An 18,806-nucleotide genomic window follows, 5' to 3' on the forward strand; every position below is an offset into this window, starting at 1 on the left:
CTGACTGAATCCAGCTTAGCTTCTCAGTGTGAGAGACAATCTATTGGACTGACCATTGGGTGAGTTGGTGGGTGATAGTCACATCACAAATTTCCTCTAATTTTCCACTTTATCATTGAATTTTAGGAACCATACAAGGGGAAAATTGATTTCATCAGATTTAGCACTGGTGCAAAGAGATTTCTTTTATTCATTCATGGGACACAGGCATCGTTGGCTGACCAGCATTTATTGCCCATCCCTAGTGGCCCTTGAGAAGGTGGTGGTGAGCTGCCTTCTTGAATCGCTGCAGTCCATGTGCTGTGGGTTGACCCACAATGCCGTTAGGGAGGGAATTCCAGGATTTTGACCCAGCGACTGCGAAGGAATGGCAATATATTTCCAAATCAAGATGGTGAGTGGCTTGGAGAGGAACTTGCAGGTGGTGGTGTTCCCATGTATCTGCTGCCCTTGTCCTTCTAGGTGGAAGTGGTCGTGGGTTTGGAGGATACTGCAGTACATCTTGTAGATAGTACACACTGCTGCTACTGTGCGTTGGTGGTGGAGGGCATGGATGTTTGTAGATATGGTGTCAATCAAGTAGGCTGCTTTATCCTGGATGGTATCAAGCTTCTTGAGTGTTGTTGGAGCTGCACCCATCTAGGTAAGTGGGGAGTTTTCCATCACATTCCTGACTTGTGCATTGTAGATGGTGGACAGGCTTTGGGGAGTCAGGAGGTGAGTTACTTGCTGCAGTATTCCTAGCCTCTAACCTGCTCTTGTAGCCTGTGTTTATGTGGTGAGTTCAGCTGAGTTTCCGCTCAATGGTAACCTCAAGGATGATAATAATTATTGAAAATTTTTCTTTTGAAGAGATGTATCTTCCTATATATCAATTAAAGAGATGAAGGAAAGGCCTCTTGATAATTAACGGTTCAGAAGAATGGCGGATGATAATTAAAGAGCAGAGCTCCTTGCTGAATAAATTTAAAGTGGGATCTTTCTTGCTGCTCTAACAGGACTACCTGTTTTCATGGATTACCCAAATGCTGTTTCAGCACGGAATCCTTCTTGACACAGGAGAGATGTGCTTATTATTGCTGACAAAATATGCAAGAGTTCAGGTCCCCACAAGCCACAACTGAACTTTGTAAAACATTCACACAACACTTAAGGAAAAGGCTGGGAAAGGGAATGGCCAAGGTCGCTATCCAAATGCAACGTTATCCACTGGCTTTACTGGAGAGAAGCAGCCAACAGAGTCCATGCACTAAACTAAAAGCAAAATGCTGCGGATGCTGGAAATCTGAAATTAAAGCTGAAAATTCTGGAAAATTCTTTTTATTCAATCGTGGGACGGAGGCGTTGCCGGCTGGCCAGCATTTATTGCCCATCCCTAGTCGCCCTTGGAGGGAAGATGAGAGTCAACCACATTGCTGTGGCTCTGGAGTCACATGTAGGCCAGACCGGGTAAGGACGGCAGGTTTCCTTCCCTAAAGGATATTAGTGAACCAGATGGTTTTTCCAACAATTGACAATGGTCTCATAGTCATCAGTAGATTCTTAATTCCAGATATTTTTTTATTATTGAATTCAACTTCCACCAGCTGCCGTGGCGGGATTTGAACCCGGGTCCCCAGAACATTAGCTGAGTTTCTGAATTAATCGTCTAGCGATAATACAATCTGGCAGCATCTGTGGATAGAGAAAAGCAGAGTTAACGTTTTGAGTCCACATGCGAGTCTCTCACTCTACAGATATTGCCAGATGCTGGGTTTTTCCAGCATTTTCTGTTTTTATTGCATATGCAATTGCTGCTTCTTTCATTAATCTTTCTCTCTCTTTTTTCTCTCTCTTTTCTCCCTTTTCTCTTCTCTTTCGTTCTTTCGCTCTCTTTTTTCTCTCTTCCTTTTCTCTCTCTCTTTTTCCTCTCGTTTTACCCTCTTTTCGCACTCCCTATCTTTTTCTCTCTCTTATTCTCTGTCTCTTTTTCTCTCTCTGCTTTTCTCTCTTTTTTCTGTCTCTCTTTCTTCTTCTCTCTTTTTTCCCTGTCTCTTTTTTCTCTCTTTTCTCTCTTCCTCTTTCCTTTATTTTTCTCTCTCTCTTTCTTTTTTCTCTCCCTCTTTCTATTTTCTCTCTCTCCTTTTTCTTCTTTCCTTTTCTCTCTCTCTTTCTCTCTCCCCCTCTCTTTTTTTGTCTCTCTTTCTTGCTCTCTCTTTCTTCTTTCCTTCCATCCTCCCCTCCTGCATTTTCTCCTTCCTTCCCTTCTTTCTGTTGTGTCGTATCAGGGATTAAGGCAACAATGACTCGAATAGTTTTGTTCCAAATGTATCTTTCATTGGAAGCATGCTCGCTGAACTGCTGCGACACTGATTCCCCAGCGAGGTACACAGCACATTGGCCAATGTGGACTACTGTTGGATAAATGGATGAGAGAGAAAAAAAGAAAAAGTTCCCCATTAGTTGGTTAAGTGAAAAAATAAACTTCAATTGAAAATTTAACAAATTATAAGTTAGCCCGAGATATTGGTTGCCCTCCCAGTACAGTGAGAATGATATAATAACATAACAAATTATTTATAGACAGAATGGTGTTTATTGGTTTTGAAGTCATGCTGACATGACGACTATTGAGTTTGCGACACTCAGCACTTTTGGGATTTGAGAATTCTCCAATCTAGTATCACTTACTTTCACTGCTTTTTCAAATGGCATTACCTCAACCAACTATTATACGTTTATAAGACAATAGATCACAGCACTGAGGCTGGCATTAAAACTTCCACCTGGGAAACAGTATGATTGGTCTTGGAGCACGGGTCGTTTAAGTGGAACTAGACTGCTGAAATCTGTGTAAACGGCAATGATATGAAATACCAGTAAATGGTTGACTTTGTCTGGCCTTTCAATACATTGGACAACATGAAATAGTGACGGAAAGACGGAATGCAAGTATTATTGTTGAGTTGCAGGTATTCTGCACCCCACCCCCCCCGGCCTCCCGCCCCCGCTGGAGGACAAACACAGCCCATTTTAGCTCGCAATTAATGTTGTTATGGGTTATGGCAAGGGGTATGAGTTATTAGCTGCTCTGGGCAAACATACAAATCACAGCACAAAACCACTCCAGGAGGAGTTAAGATTGGGCAAGCACACAGCAGCAAAATAACAGACTCTGGGCCAATGTAGTAATGCAATTAACTTAACCTGACTTGACTTAAACTGGGACACTTGTGTCTCTATACAGCAACTACAAATGTGACTTTATAATTGGATATAAATATTTTCAGGAACGAATACAATACTTCCGAGTGTAGTCCATTTTTCTGGATGAGTGCAGCTCCAACAACATTCAAGAAGCTTGACATCATCCAAGACAAAGCTGTCCGCTTGATTGGCACCCCATCCACCACCTTCAACATTCACCCCTTCCATCACTGATGCACAGTGGCAGCAGTCTACAAGATGGGGCAGCACGGTGGCACAGTGGTCAGCACTACTGCCTCGCAGCGCCAGGGACCCGGGTTCAATTTCAGCCTCGGGTGACTGTGTGGTGTTTGCACGTTCTCCCCATGTCTGCGAGGGTTTTCTCCGGGTGCTCTGGTTTCCTCCCACAGTCCAAAGATGTGCAGGTTAGGTTGATTGGCCATGCTAAATTGCCCCTTAATATCAAGGGGACTAGGAGGGTTACTAGGTATGGGGTTACGGAGATAACCTGTAACCCCTTTATATATCCCGGTGAATACTATTAAGCAATTAGCATACAAATTAGGTCTAAAATGTAAGGCTGCAGTTAACCCATTCCTAACACAATCTGCCAACATTCTCACTTCTGGCAATATGACTCAACGAGGGAAAGATGTTGGGTGGGATTTTCCGGTCGTTCCATCCGGCAGGATTTTCCAGCCCCGCCGACGGCGAGCCCCTGCTGTGGCTTCCCTGGCAGTGGAGGGTGCGAACAACGGGAAACCCTGTTGACACAGCAGAACCACTGGCCAATGGTGGGCTGTCCCCACCACCGCAAAATGCACCCCGGGAGGGGGCAATTCTGCCGACTAACTCCCCACACTATGCCTTTCCTGTCATTTTGCCAAACCTCCAGCCTCTCAGCATGTCCCCAAAGGGTGCGGAGAATCCAACTCCATTTTACATTTGTCCATAAACAACAGCAATAATGTTTACCTTTATATAAACCTTTGTCCTAATAAATTGTCTCAAGGTATGCCAATAAGTGATGTGTAAAGGTGTGTAGTATAACTGGCTTACACTAGAAGAATAATATTCATGTGTTATTCATGGTCAATTAATCCAGCCACTACATTACAGATATTATACCTCTTGGTCCTCTATTAATTATTTTTCTTGGATACAGGGTGCACATTGCCAAATTCATATTGATGCCGTAGAGTTTTTCGAACAATTCTTTTGAGAATTCCCCTGTGTGTTTCCATGCAGCCATATAGATTGGTATTTGTAAATCTTCACAAAGGCAAAAAGAATCGTGGAATCCCTGCAGTGCAGAAAGAGGCCATTCTGCACCAACAACAATCCCAACCAGGCCCTATCCCCGTAACCCCATGTATTTACCCTGCTAATCCCATGGCACTAAGGGACAATTTAGTATGGTCAACCAACCTAACCCACACATCTTTGGACAGTGGGAAGAGACTGGAACACCCGGAGGAAACCCACAGCGACCCGGGGAGAACGTGCAAACACCACACAAGCAGTGACCCGAAGCTGGAATCGAACCCGGGTCCCATAAGACCATAAAATATAGGAGCTGGATTAGGCCCTTTGGCCCATCGAGTCTACTCTGCCATTCAATCATGGCTGATATGATTCTCATCCCCATTCTCCTGCCATCTCTCTGTAATCCTTGATCCCCTTATTGATCAAGAACTGATCTATCTCTGTCTTAAAGACACTCAATGACCTGGCTTCCACAGCCCTCTGTGGCAATGAGTTCCACAGATTCACCACCCTCTGGCGCTGTGAGGCAGCAGTGCTAACCACTGCGCCACCATGCCGCATTTCAAGCTATTGCTTCTAACCAGCTGCAGTTAAGCATTTGAAAGACCAGAGCTGGCATGTTATGGCCGTTTGTGCCAGCGGGATTTTCCCATCCCGCAGCAGTGAACAGAGATTTGGCTGGGCACCAAACTCTCCGACTTCGTTGCAGTGGAAGCGTAATGTGAACGGCTGGTAAAATCGTGCCTCATGAGTTTTCTTTTAAAACAATTCCTGTGCTATAGCAGAAAATCCTCTCAATAAAGGGACTGCACACTGTTTTTGGCGCAATTGATGATCGAGTTAGTGTCTATACTGGTGGATGTTGCACATTCAGCATACCTGCTGAGGAATAGTCACAGTGGGTGAGTAAAAGGTCACAATCTAATAGAAAGATTCAAAATAATATCAGAAACTTCAAGAGATAAAAGAACTGCCATTTTTCATGTGTGCAGTGTAGAGATTTCCCTCCTAATCACCTTCATTTGTCTGTTTGTTTATTTATTCATGTCACAAGTAGGCTTACATTAACAGTGCAATGAAGTTACTGTGAAAATCCCCTAATCACTACAGTCCAGTGTCTGTTTGGATACACTGAGGGAGAACTTAGAATGGCCAAAGCACCTAACCAGCATGTCTTTCTAACTGTGGGAGGAAACCGGAGCACCCGGAGGAAACCCATGCAGACACGGGGAGAACGTGCAGACGCCACACAGACAATGGCCCAAGCCAGGAATCAAATCCACAGGCCCCCGGCACTGTGAGGCAGCTGCGCTAACCACTGCGCCACCGTGCTGCCCACAGACAAAGCATACCATGCTTTCCACCATGCACCTGGTATGTTGGACAACTTTACTTCACAAATCTAATGAGTGCAAGTTTGTCGAGAAGCCCATTCCTGATGTCCATGCATCTTTGCTTGTGGACAGAATGTCCCAGGACTCAGGCTGAAAGAAGAAAATATAAGCACCAAATACTAGCTGGGATTTTACCAACCTGCGCACCACGGGAATCAGAGCGGGCGAGGGGCAGAGGTCCGTTGACCTCGGGCGGGATTTTATGGTTTCGGAACGAGCGAGGCTGGAAAATTCCGCCCACTGTGTCTTCAAGCAACTAAACAAACTTCAGAGAAATTCCATTGAATAACTCACTGTGGTGGGTTTAGAATTCATGATGTGATGTAGTTGTTGGTAACTTTACAACAAGAGAGCAATTAAATGATGGATAGCTCATGTGTTGACCCTTTGACCTATATGAACCTGCAGTTAGGGGTTTGGATAGATGTCTACAGCAAGGTGAAGGATTAATGGTTAGGACTGATCCCTTCCTTTGCCATTGCTCTTAACTGTGTTTTGGATTACAGAATCCTACAGTGCAGAAGGAGGCCATTCGGTCCATCGAGTTTGCACCCCCACAATCCCAATCCCACCCAGGCCCTATTCCCATGATTTACCCTAGCTAGTCCCCATCACACTAAGGGGCAATTTAGCATGGCCAATCCACCTAACCCACACATCTTTGGACTGTGGGAGGAAACCGGAGCACCCAGAGGAAACTCACGCAGACATGAGGAGAACGTGCAAACTCCACAGTCACCCAAGCCGGGAATTGAACCCGGGTCCCTGGCACTGTGAGGCAGCAGTGCTGACCACTGTGCCCCCTCCACCCCCCCATAAGTTCCTTTAAAGGTGAAAGTGTGCCTGAAATGGAACATAACAATGAAATGATTAACACTTTGGGGAGGGCTGTCCCAGTTCTGTATGGACATTGACAATAACAAGAACTTACCTGGAAATCTGCCAGATTTTAGCAGACATATTTTTCTAAACTATTTTGTTGAATTAGTGGCTGACAGATGGTTTGTTAAGAAACTTTTTGGAAACCAACAAACTGATGCTCATATTCGAAGGGTTAAAATATAAAGTCAGCCAAATAACAAAAGGAACTGTAGTGACCTCAACGAAGCCCATGAGGTGGGCCTCTCGGAGTATGAGCTCCCTGATTGAGATAATGATTGCCTACTGCGGCTATATTTGTGGCTGGGTGTCCCTGGAGAGGGAGCACATGGTGTCCGAGGGCACCGTTAACGCCTCCCATGCCCGCTGGGCACCACAGAGACTGGGATGTATTATTGACCCCTTTAATCACATTTTAATTTGATGTTTTAAGTTTCCTTTCCATACGGTCCTTTGTTTTGAGCGGTTCCCCTTTTGGGAGCTGCCCGTTGTAACCTGTCCTTTTGTTAATTTGATTTAGTTTATTTTGTTGGCTAAAAAGACTGGTAATGATTGCCTGCCCAATCAGAGAGCCTCACCTGTTTTTTGAATTCAGTGTCAGCGCTACTGACACTCCAGATTCTGACTTTGTACCTGAAGCGCTCTGAGGAGTGGAGATAAGTTTGTAAGTAAAGGGAATCTGATGAAGAGTTATTTCAATAACACATCCATTGAATACTCACAAGGGTTGATGAAACCTTCTGTTATATATTGTTGTACTATCTGTAAAGAGTTAGGAGCTAATTAGCTAGGAACTAATTGTTCTGCATTAGCGGTCCGGGGGGCACATTTCTCAACTGCACTAGGGATTCATAGCAAGCTAAGAGAACCAGTTCAATCCAGTCCTTCATTGTACCAGACACTGTGGTCAAATTAAACATAAGAGGTCCCAGGTCTTTTCAATCTTCAAGTGTGATTATTAAAAAAGGAGTGGGAACCAAAAGACAACAAGAGCACATAGCACATTCTTATGAGTTGACTGGACAGTTAATGAGGGGTTGAGGTACCTCATGTTTTCATAGAATCCCTACAGTGCAGAAGGAGGCTATTTGGCCATCAAGTCTGCACCGACCACAATCCCACCCAGGGCCTATTCCCGTAACCTCTCATAGTTACCGTGCTAACCCCCTGACATTAGGGTCAATTTAGCATGGCCAATCAACCTAACCCACACATCTTTGGTCTGTAGGAGGAAACTGGAGTACCCAGAAGAAACCCACACAGACACGGGGAGAATGTGGAGACTCCACTGAGACAGTGACCCAAGGCCAGAATTGAACCTGGGTCCCTGGCGCTCTGAGGCAGCAGTACTAACCACTTTGCCATCGTGCCACCTTATTTTTAGATTTTCCAATCACCGTCTAGATTTCAGAATGGGGAATGTTATTAGGAGGGCCAATGCTTTATTAGGTATCCAAGCAACTATTTCAGAAAACGATTTCCTAAGGAAAAAAATACTAAAGCCAATCGGTTCAGGAGGTGCTGGGAATGCTCAGTGGGTGTGGCAGAATCTGCGGAGAGAAAAACGGAGTTAATGTTGGAGCCGATGACATTTCATCAGAACTCATCAGAAGAAAAGGTCATTGACCTTCAACGTTAACTCTGGCCCAGATTTTCATCCCTGCGGTCAGGCCGCAGAGTCAGGAGATTCCCCAGCTCAGGAAGCCTGGTCCTTAGAGATATTCACAGCTGGTTGGATTTCCAGTTATGGGGGAGAGGGGGGGGGGTGCGAATACACTGTGTTTGAACAATCAAAAACATCCTTCTCCCCATCACACCCACATAATCCCTATGGCCCATTCATGCTCACCAATGACAAGCCATATTCCTCACCCAGTCCCCATGGTCCTCATGCCTCCTATGTCATCCTGTACTCCTCTACCCACCATGGACCCTCATACCTGCTATACCAACTTAGTGCCAACTCATGCCACCCTATCACGCCCCCTCTACCTCACCCACCGACATTTGCCCTTACCTATCTCCATATCACCTCACCTAGTTTCTTTTGATACTTCCTGGACCGGTTTGACAGCTTGGGCACTTTCTGAACAGCTTGACAGTTCCTGGACAGTTTGACAATTCTAATAAGTTTGTACGTAACAGGTGTATGATCAGGTTTCGTTTAACAATCCCCCAAAGGTCGCCTTACCTCTCTGAAGGGGTGTGTTGCCTCTCTCAAAGGCTACTTTGCCTCCCCCAAAGTTGTCCTGGGACCCTATACAAAGGGGTGCATTACCTTTCAAAAGGGGTATCCTAACTATCCAAATATTTCCTCTTACTCCGTCTTCCCCGCACACTCCCGGATTCGTGCGCACCCCCTGTTGATTTAAATGGCCAGCTGCCCCTGCAATTCATGCACGCTCGAACCCCAGCCCGACTCCAGTCCTAACAACCGCCCCCCACCCTCCTCCCCTCCCACTCCCCCCCGGAGATGGGAAATGCCGGGATTGGGGTGGGATTTCGCATTTTCGTCCATTTCTCCATGGGCCACCTAGCTCTTTCTCTACAAATGCTGCCAGGCCGGCCAGGTTTCTCTGGCAGTTTCGGTTTCTATTTCAGGTTTTAATCATCTGCAGTATTTTGCTTTTGGAAGAAAAGAGACGATTTGCATTTCTATAGCCGCAGTGTATTCCACGACCTCAGGAGGTCCCAAAGAGTGTCAGAGCGAGTGAAATACTTTTGAAGTGTCGTCACTGCTGTAATGTAGAAAATGCAGCACCCAATTTGCTCACAGTAAACTCTCACAATGGGCGGCACGATGGCACGGTGGTTAGCACTGCTGCCTCACAGCGCCAGGGACCCAGGTTCGATTCCTAGCTTGGGTCACTGTCTGTGTGGAGTTTGTACGTTCCCCCCCCCGTGTCTATGTGGGTTTCCTCCGGGTGCTCCGGTTTCCTCCAACAGTCCAAAGATGTGTGGGTTAGGTTGATTGGCCATGGTAAATTACCCCTTAGTGTCAGGAGGATTAGCAGGGTGAATATGTGGGGTTATGGGAATAAGGTCTGGGTGGGATTGTAGTTGGTTCAGACTTGATGGGCCGAATGGCCTCCTTCTGCATTGTGGGGATTCTATGATTATAGCCATATGATAATAACCAAATCATCTGTTTTCTTAGTGTTGTTGATTCAGAGGTAGGTATTGGCCAGGATACCAGAGGTAACTCCCCTGCCCACCTTCAAAATGGTGCCACAGGATCTTTTATGTCCATCTAACAGGCCATTGGTTTAATGTCTCATCTGGAATATGCAGCTGCCTTCTAATCCCTCAGAACCATGCGGAAATGTCAGCCTGTCTTGAACCTGGAGTGGGACTGGACCCCACAGGAGGCAAAGATTGTAGTAAGTCACCCCAAGAATTGCTTATGGATCTCTGGGAAATTCCGATGGAGCAGCTTTGGTTCAGATCACCTCCAATGAGGATGGTGCAAAGACAACGGCGGAACGCCAGATGGGATAGAAGCACAAAGAAAATAAATCCTTTCAATAAAGGAAATAAATATTGAGGGGAACTTGCAGATGTGAAAAATACTTGGACAAATATTATGTCATAGAACATAGAACATAGAACATAGAACATAGAACATTACAGCGCAGAACAGGCCCTTCGGCCCACGATGTTGCACCGACCAGTTAAAAAAAAACTGTGACCCTCCAACCTAAACCAATTTCTTTTCGTCCATGAACCTATCTACGGATCTCTTAAACGCCCCCAAACTAGGCGCATTTACTACTGATGCTGGCAGGGCATTCCAATCCCTCACCACCCTCTGGGTAAAGAACCTACCCCTGACATCGGTTCTATAACTACCCCCCCTCAATTTAAAGCCATGCCCCCTCGTGCTGGATTTCTCCATCAGAGGAAAAAGGCTATCACTATCCACCCTATCTAAACCTCTAATCATCTTATATGTTTCAATAAGATCCCCTCTTAGCCGCCGCCTTTCCAGCGAAAACAATCCCAAATCCCTCAGCCTCTCCTCATAGGATCTCCCCTCCATACCAGGCAACATCCTGGTAAACCTCCTCTGCACCCTCTCCAAAGCCTCCACATCCTTCCTGTAATGTGGGGACCAGAACTGCACACAGTACTCCAAGTGCGGCCGCACCAGAGTTGTGTACAGTTGCAACATAACGCTACGACTCCTAAATTCAATCCCCCTACCAATAAACGCCAAGACACCATATGCCTTCTTAACAACCTTATCTACTTGATTCCCAACTTTCAGGGATCTATGCACACATACACCTAGATCCCTCTGCTCCTCCACACTATTCAAAGTCCTCCCGTTAGCCCTATACTCAACACATCTGTTATTCCTCTGTGGTTGGAAAATGTGGTAGACTGGTTAAAGAAAAAAGATTGGATAAAATTAAATGGAAAGATTTGAACTGGAAGGTATAAAAACAAAGAATGTTAGAGCACAGGAGGCCATTCAGCCCGGTCTGTGCAGGACTGTGGATGTTGCAGGTTCCCTGAATCACTGACAACAAGGACTTTCAGCGAGGTAGTTTATTCACTAGCTTTGCAGCTGCGTAAACACTTAGTGCTCGGCCCGTGCTCCCAGGGCGAACTCCCACACTCCCAGGGCGAACTCCCACACTCCCAGGGCTAACTCCCACACTCCCAGGGCTAACTCCCACACTCCCAGGGCTAACTCCTGCGCTCCCAGGACTAACTCCCACACTCCCAGGGCTAACTCCTGTGCTCCCAGGGCTAACTCCCACACTCCCAGGGCTAACTCCTGCGCTCCCAGGGTTAACTCCCACGCTCGCAGGGCTAACTCCCGCGCTCCCAATGCTAACTCCCGCACTCCCAGGGCTAACTCCCACACTCCCAGGGCTAACTCCCACACTCCCAGGGCTAACTCCCACACTCCCAGGGCTAACTCCCACGTTCCCAGGGCTAACTCCCGCGGTCCCAGGGCCAACTCCCACACTCCCAGGACTAACTCCTGCGCTCCCAGGGCTAACTCCTGCGCTCCCAGGGCTAACTCCCGCGCTCCCAGGGCTAACTCTCACGCTCACAGGGTTAACTCCCACGCTCCCAGGGTTAACTCTCGCGCTCCCAGGGCTAACTCTCACGCTCCTGCCATGTGACCTCTTTTGTAACCGTGCCATCACCTTCTCACGTGATCACTCTGTCTACAAGGATGAAAAAAACAGTCAAGCTTAATCCCTCTTTCCAACTCTCAGACCATAACCCTCTGGGGGGGGGGGGGGGGGGGGGGGGCGGTGGCACAGTGGTTAGCACTGCTGCCTCACAGCACCAGGGATTAAATTCCCGGCTTGGGTCACTGTTTGTGCGGAGTCTGCACATTCTCCCTGTGTCTGCGTGGGTTTCCTTCGGGTGCTCCGGTTTCCTCCCACAGTCCCAAGATGTGCAGGTTAGGTGGTTTGGCCATGCTAAATTTTTTTACTTCTTATTGTACTTACCCCAGTCCAACGCTGGCATCTCCACATCATGGCTTTCTATCTCGACAGCCTTGCGCATGTTCCAGACTCCCGTTACCATCTGGGTCAAATAAATTCTCCTCAAATCCCCTCTCATCCTCCTGCCAATTACTTTAGCTTTGACTAACTATGTATCTCGATGCATTCCATATTAATCCTTAAATGTTACATCATTAAACCCCAATACCTTATGTTCTCCAGGAGGGCAATCATCATTCTTAATCGCTGATAAAAAGGCATACCAGCATGACATTGCAATCCTGCCTATAGTGCTTTCAGGGAATTCAGATATTGAATAGAATGACAGAGAAGCGAGCATTATCTAACGTTATGCACAAACAAGCATCCCTCAATAATACACTGTCACTTCCATTTACCTGTTTATTGGCTCCTTGCTCTGACCCTGGAGGGAAATGGCTGTGAAATGTATAATGGATTTTGAAGTACCTTCTTTGTTATCTCACCCGAGGCTGTTTCTGAAACGTCGGATGAAGCACTCGGGAAAGCTTAACTGGTGCATTTTTTTTGGTTGAATTTTATTCTTTTAAGAGGCGAAGGGTTTTTTTTAAACCTCCATCCCTCCCACCCACCCTTTGATCTGCAGGCCATCTTAAAATTGATATTGCAGCCTCGCAATTAGCGGTGGGCAACATGAGGAGAGAACTGCCTGATGCGCTTGTGTGACATTCCACTGCTGCTGCTGTTGCCATTTAATAAGTGGAGGGATGCTTTACCAGTGCGTTGTGCCACTAACCTTGCCCACTGTAATATCTACGTTCACCCAGGCAACCTGTCCTTGATAGATGTCGCCGGTGACCCCGGGTTCAATTCCGGCCTCGGGTCACTGTCTGTGTGGAGTTTGCACATTCTCCCCGTGTCTGTGCGGGTTTCCTCCAAGTGCTCCGGTTTCCTCCCACGGTCCCAAGATGTGCAGGTTAGGTGGTTTGGCCATGCTAAATTGCCTCTTATTTTCCAAGATTGTGCAGATTAGGTGGAATGGCCATGCTAAATTGCCCCTTAGTATCCCAAGCTGTGTGGGTTAGGTGATTGGCCATGCTAAATTGCTCCTTAGTGTCCAAAGATGTGTAACTTAGGTGGATTGGCCATGGTAAATGTGTGGGGGTATGGGGATTGGGGTGGGGCTGAGGCCTTGGGTGGGATGCTCTGTCAATAGGTTGGTGCAGACTTGATGGGCCGGATGGCCTCTTTCTGCACTGCAGGGATTCTATGATTCTATGATAAATGTGGCTTATTGGATGAAAGCTATAAGGCAGAAAAGAGGGAAGGAAGGAGGAAGGAAAGAAGGGAAGGAATGAAGGAAGGGAGGGATGAAGTTAATTGAGGGATAAATATTGTATACCCCAGAATTGTATGCAGCACAATTCTGTTGTTTTGGCAGCTAAGTTCTTGTTAACCTCCAGTCATAATCAAATTGGAAAGATTGACAGAATTGTGGAATGTAGAATAGAATAGCCATAGTGAAGAAGAGGCCACTTGGCCCATCGAGTCTGCATCGACTCTCTGACAGAGCATCTCAATCTGGGTAAGGGCAAGTAGGGATGGGCAATAAATGCTTGCCAGCCGGTGACGCCCATGTCCCACGATTGAATTAAAAAAATGGAACTCCAGTTTGGACCAGGACCAGTCATTTCCAGGTTTTATTGATTTTTCCTTACTATACATGTTTCAACCTCATTATCACATGATTCTTGCCAGACCAGGCATCTGAATGTTTCATGTAATGGAATCGTTTCACCAAAGGCTTGAATGACTATCTCACAACATGGTTTAACATAACACAAAAACATCTTCAACCAAGGCTTAACAACAGTAGTAGTGCTGCATCAGAGTATTCAGACTGGGGTTGGGTCGTGGGAGAGCAGTAGGGGGTTTCACATGAGATAAAGCATGCAAGACATGTGACATGATTTGAATCATTAGATCTTCTCGATTCCTCCTGATTTTGCTGATTGTTAGCGTTCGATTGAACTTAGCAATGCAATCAAAAGTAAAAACTTCTCTGTATCTTCTGTAAGGTGTGTACAAGGTGTTCACCTCAGTGGCTGCTTGCATGAGCTGCCTCTTCTGACCTTAAAATTAAAAAGGTGCAGATAGATGTTCTATCTGGGCCCTATTTTACCATTTTGATTCTAAGTGCTGGGCGGACTTGAAATTGGGAGTGTTTCAGATCTGACTTTTAGACCCGTTCTGAGGTGCCCCCAAACGCACTCTACCTGCAAAAATATCAGCGATTCCGAATCGCGCTGCCCAACCCTGTGGGCGGGGCTTAATGCGCCCGACATCGTGCGGCTCCGATCGGCACCTCCAACTGCGCACGCGCAAAAACAATGATAGAATGCTGCTCCCCGCCACATCCCTCCCGGGCTGGATAATGCCTCCCCCTGGCCCCCACAGACATTGCCCCATCCCCCCAATATTATTGCCCCTTATCCCCCCCACCCTCCCACCACCCAGACCGATCGCGTCTCCCTCCTCCCCTTCCCCCCACCGATCTCAGGCAGAGTGGCAACGGACCCCCCCTTGCCCCCCCATCGATCTTAGGTAGAGTGGCAGCCGACCCCCCGTTTCCCCCACCGATCTCAGGCAGAGTGGCAGCGGCTCCTCTTTCCCCCCCCCACCGATCTCAGGCAGGGTGATCCCCCCTCTCCCCCCTCCCCCACATCCCGGACCCTCCCGCACAAGGCCCCCATCTCCTCTGGAGTCCGATGGCTGTGTGACACCTCCCTCTCTCTCCCCTGTCCCCAATCATTGAGGCACTGATCCATCACCCGCCCTCCCTCCGCATCAGCGCGCCTGCAAGTCCTCACTTGCCTTCTCCTCAATGCTAACAAGCAAATTACATGCACCTTTTTGGAATGCTCTGCCAAACTGCTTGCAGCTGATCTGCCCTGACGAGGGGCAGGTTCATAAAAATCCCAAGGATGGACAGAGAGGCAGGCAGTTCAGGAAAAAAAGACCACATGACCAGCTCCCAGATTTACTGAAGGTGAACTCGGGATGCAGCAGAGGCAAGGCGGGACACCCTCTTCCTCCCAGCAGGACGCAGACCCAGGAGGGTTGATGGCAATGCAGCCTGGAAGGCACTTGCCGCTACTGTTAGTGCCATGGCACTGCCCCCCCCCCAGAATGGAGAAGCAGGACCACAAGAAGGACAACTACCTCATCCGGGCAGCAAGGGTGAGTGCATAACCCCATCTAGCATCTTCCCCTAAATCATCCCACCACCTGCACCCTGCATGCTTCCAGCTCCTGACCCCCAAGCACCTTCTTCCTACCCCCCTGCCCCCCAAGAGCCCCACTGCACTTGCCCTCTAAGGGCCACCACCTGATACTCCGCAGGAGTCACACCATCATTTCTTTCATGGCTCCTTCTGTCCCCACAGGAGAAGACCGACTACAACACCTGAGAGAGGGCGAAGACAGGGGGTGGTGAGCCAGACCTCTGGGTTCTCACCCCCTTTGAGGAGTGGGCGCTGGAGCTGTCCAGGGAAGGGGAGATGCAGGCTGTCAGTGACAGCATGGTTGGGCTGGATTCAAGAAGTGGACACGTGTCAACTCTCCACTCAATTTGAGGCAACTTCTAGGGGGCATGAGTTTTTGGTGCAAGGGGCAAGGTTTAAAGGAGATGTACGAGGCATGTTTATTTTGCACAGAGAAGGTGGTGGGTGCCTGGAACTTGCTGCCAGGGGGAGCTGGCGGAGGCAGATACAAGAGTGACGTTTAAGGGGCGTTTTTACAGCTATGTGAATGGGATGGGAATAGAGGCATATGGTTCCCAGAAGGGTAGAGGGTTCCAATTCAGATGGGCAGCCTGGTCGCTGCAGGCTTGCAGGGCCAAAGGGCCTGGTTCTGTGATGTAATCTTCTTTGTGCTTTGTTCTGTGTTCAATGGAGAAATGTAAATCATATGTTTGGCATTCCGGATTCCTCTCCCTCCCTTGCACTTAACCTTGTGTCCTGTATTGCAGGGATCAATGTGGACGTCCCGGGGCCTTCTGGCATCATGGCCCACATCGCGGCTCCCGTCCATCCTGCTCCAGACAACTCAGATGAGTCCTCGGCGGACGTGGGTGAAGGGACCTCTGAGGGTGGCACCGTTTTGGTGTCAGCTGCCACCTCACAACTCACCATCCCAGATACTGACACGTCGGTGGGTCCAGTTAGTGCTGAGGCTTCTGGCTCACTCTCTGGTGAGCACGACACTTCTGATAATGTACATCGGGTGGAGGAGGGAACGTCCGAGGCTTCTGGAATGCAGGAGCCTGCTGGAGGCGAGGACTCAGCTGGCCCCAGGCTACATGCTAGGCCTCTGAGATCACTTCTCCCTCAGCTGCTGGAGATGCAGCAACAGAGCTAGGAAATGCAGGAGGGGCTAACGGCCACACTGGACTAACTGCGAGGCTGTTGGGAGGAGTCCCAAAGCTTTCAGATGGACCAGCTATTACCTGTCTTGTGTGGTTCCCTGACCAACACTGCAAGCATGGCGTCTGCGGTGGAAAGCCTGGGGCAGGGAATCCTCACCATGAGTGGCAGGCTCCAAGCTTGTGGCTGAACGAAATGGAGAAGGTTTATTCCAGCAAGGCACCAAACACGTTGGCCAAAATTTTCCAGTTACTCCCACCGGCAAGGTCTCCGCTCGTGCCGCCAAGCAACCGCCCCCTGCTTCCCCCATCATGGTGCCTTGGCAGTGGAGGGTGCAAACAACAGGAAGACCTGCAGCAGGACTGGAAGATCCCATCCCCAGTCAATGGCAGGCTGCTGCGCCACCACAAAATAGCCGTGGTGGTGGGGAGGGGGGGCGCAATGGGGGGCTCTCAGTGGCGGATTAACCATTAGGCTGAGTAGGCTTAAGCCCGGAAGGGAGGGGGGCTCGAGAGCAAAAGTAATCACTGACTGTTCATGTGAGCGTTCATTTTCGGCACTGAAGAGGATCAAAATCTATTTGCGCTCAACAATGAACGATGAGAAACTTAGTCATCTGGCACTCATGCACATTGAATCAGACACGCTTCGATCTGTTGATTTACATGCTGTTATCGACACTTTTGTAAACCAAAAAACACGGAAGCTTTTTAAAGTACAAATGTAAAGAAAATGAAAAATAAATGAATAAAAGGGCTGTAATTGATTCATATAACTTTATGATATTATACATGTAGTACATTATACATAGTACAACGATATAAGTTATCTAACGTCACTTAACGTCACTTTATTCTATTCAACGAAGGGTGGGGCAGGGGGCAAGGTCAGGGGGCCTTACTAAAGCTCAGCCTAGGGGTCCGGGTGGTAGTTAATCCGCCACTGGGGGCTCTATGGGGGGGGGGGGGGGGGGGGGCAGGGCAGAAAATCCCCCCCATCGAAGGATTTTGTTGTGAGCAGGCAGTGTGAAAATCAAGAGGTCGGAAAGATACTGTAGTAATGAGTGTGACACTGAAGTAACACATGGGATACTGCAGTAATGCACGCAACACTGCGGTAACGCACACGGCATTGCAGTGACGAGCGTGTCACTGCAGCAATGCATACACACCGCATTAGTGAGTATGGCACTGCAGTAATGCATGCGAACTGCAGTAATGCATGCAAACTGCAGCAGTGAGTGTGGCACTGCAGTAACACAAGCCACACTGCAGTAATGAGTCTGACACTGCAGTAATGCATGTGACATTGCAGTAATCAATGTGATACTAATACATGTACTTACAAACATATGATATCGGAACACAAGTAGCCCATTCGGCCCCTCGAGCCTGTTCTGCTATTCAACAAGGTCATGGCCGATCTGTTTGTGTTTCAAATTCCACAACCCCACCTACCTCTGATAACCTTTGACTCCCTTGGCTAGCAAGAATCTATCTACCTCTACCGTTTAAATATGCAGTGACCCAGCCTCCACTGCTTTCTGAGGCAGAGTTCCAAAGTTACACAACCCTCTGAGAGAAAACAATTCCTCTCAACTCTGTCATAAATGGGAAATCTATCATTTTAAAACAACGCCCCTATTCCTGGACTCAATCATCAGAGGAAACATCATTTCCATTTCCACCTTGTTAAGACCATTCAGGATTCTGTTTACTTCAATCAAGTCACCCCTCACTCTTCTAAACTCCAGTGACAACAAGCCCAATTTACCCAACTTATCTTCATCAGACAACCCGCTCTTTCCAGGTATCAATTGAGCAAACCTTCTTTGAACTGCCTCTTTGAAATGCATTTAAATCCTTCCTTAAATAAGGAGACCAAAACTGCACACAGTGTTCAAGATGCAGTCTCACCAATGTCCTTGTTAAATGAAGTATAATATCTTTACTTCTGTGCACGATTCCTCTCGTAATAAAGGACTGCATTCCATTGGCCTTCTTAATTACTTGCCGAACCTACATACAAACCTTTTGTTACTCATGCATGAACACTTGGATTGGACATATGAACAAGGATCATGAGTAGGCTATTCAGCCCCTTAAGCCTGCTCTACCATTTAATAAGGTCATGGCTGACCTAATAGTCACCTTAAATCTGCATCCCATCTAACCTGATAACCTTTCACCCCCTTGTTTACCAAGAAT

This window comes from Mustelus asterias, chromosome 7 (genome assembly GCF_964213995.1).
Source record: "Mustelus asterias chromosome 7, sMusAst1.hap1.1, whole genome shotgun sequence".
Taxonomy (NCBI): Eukaryota; Metazoa; Chordata; class Chondrichthyes; order Carcharhiniformes; family Triakidae; genus Mustelus; species Mustelus asterias.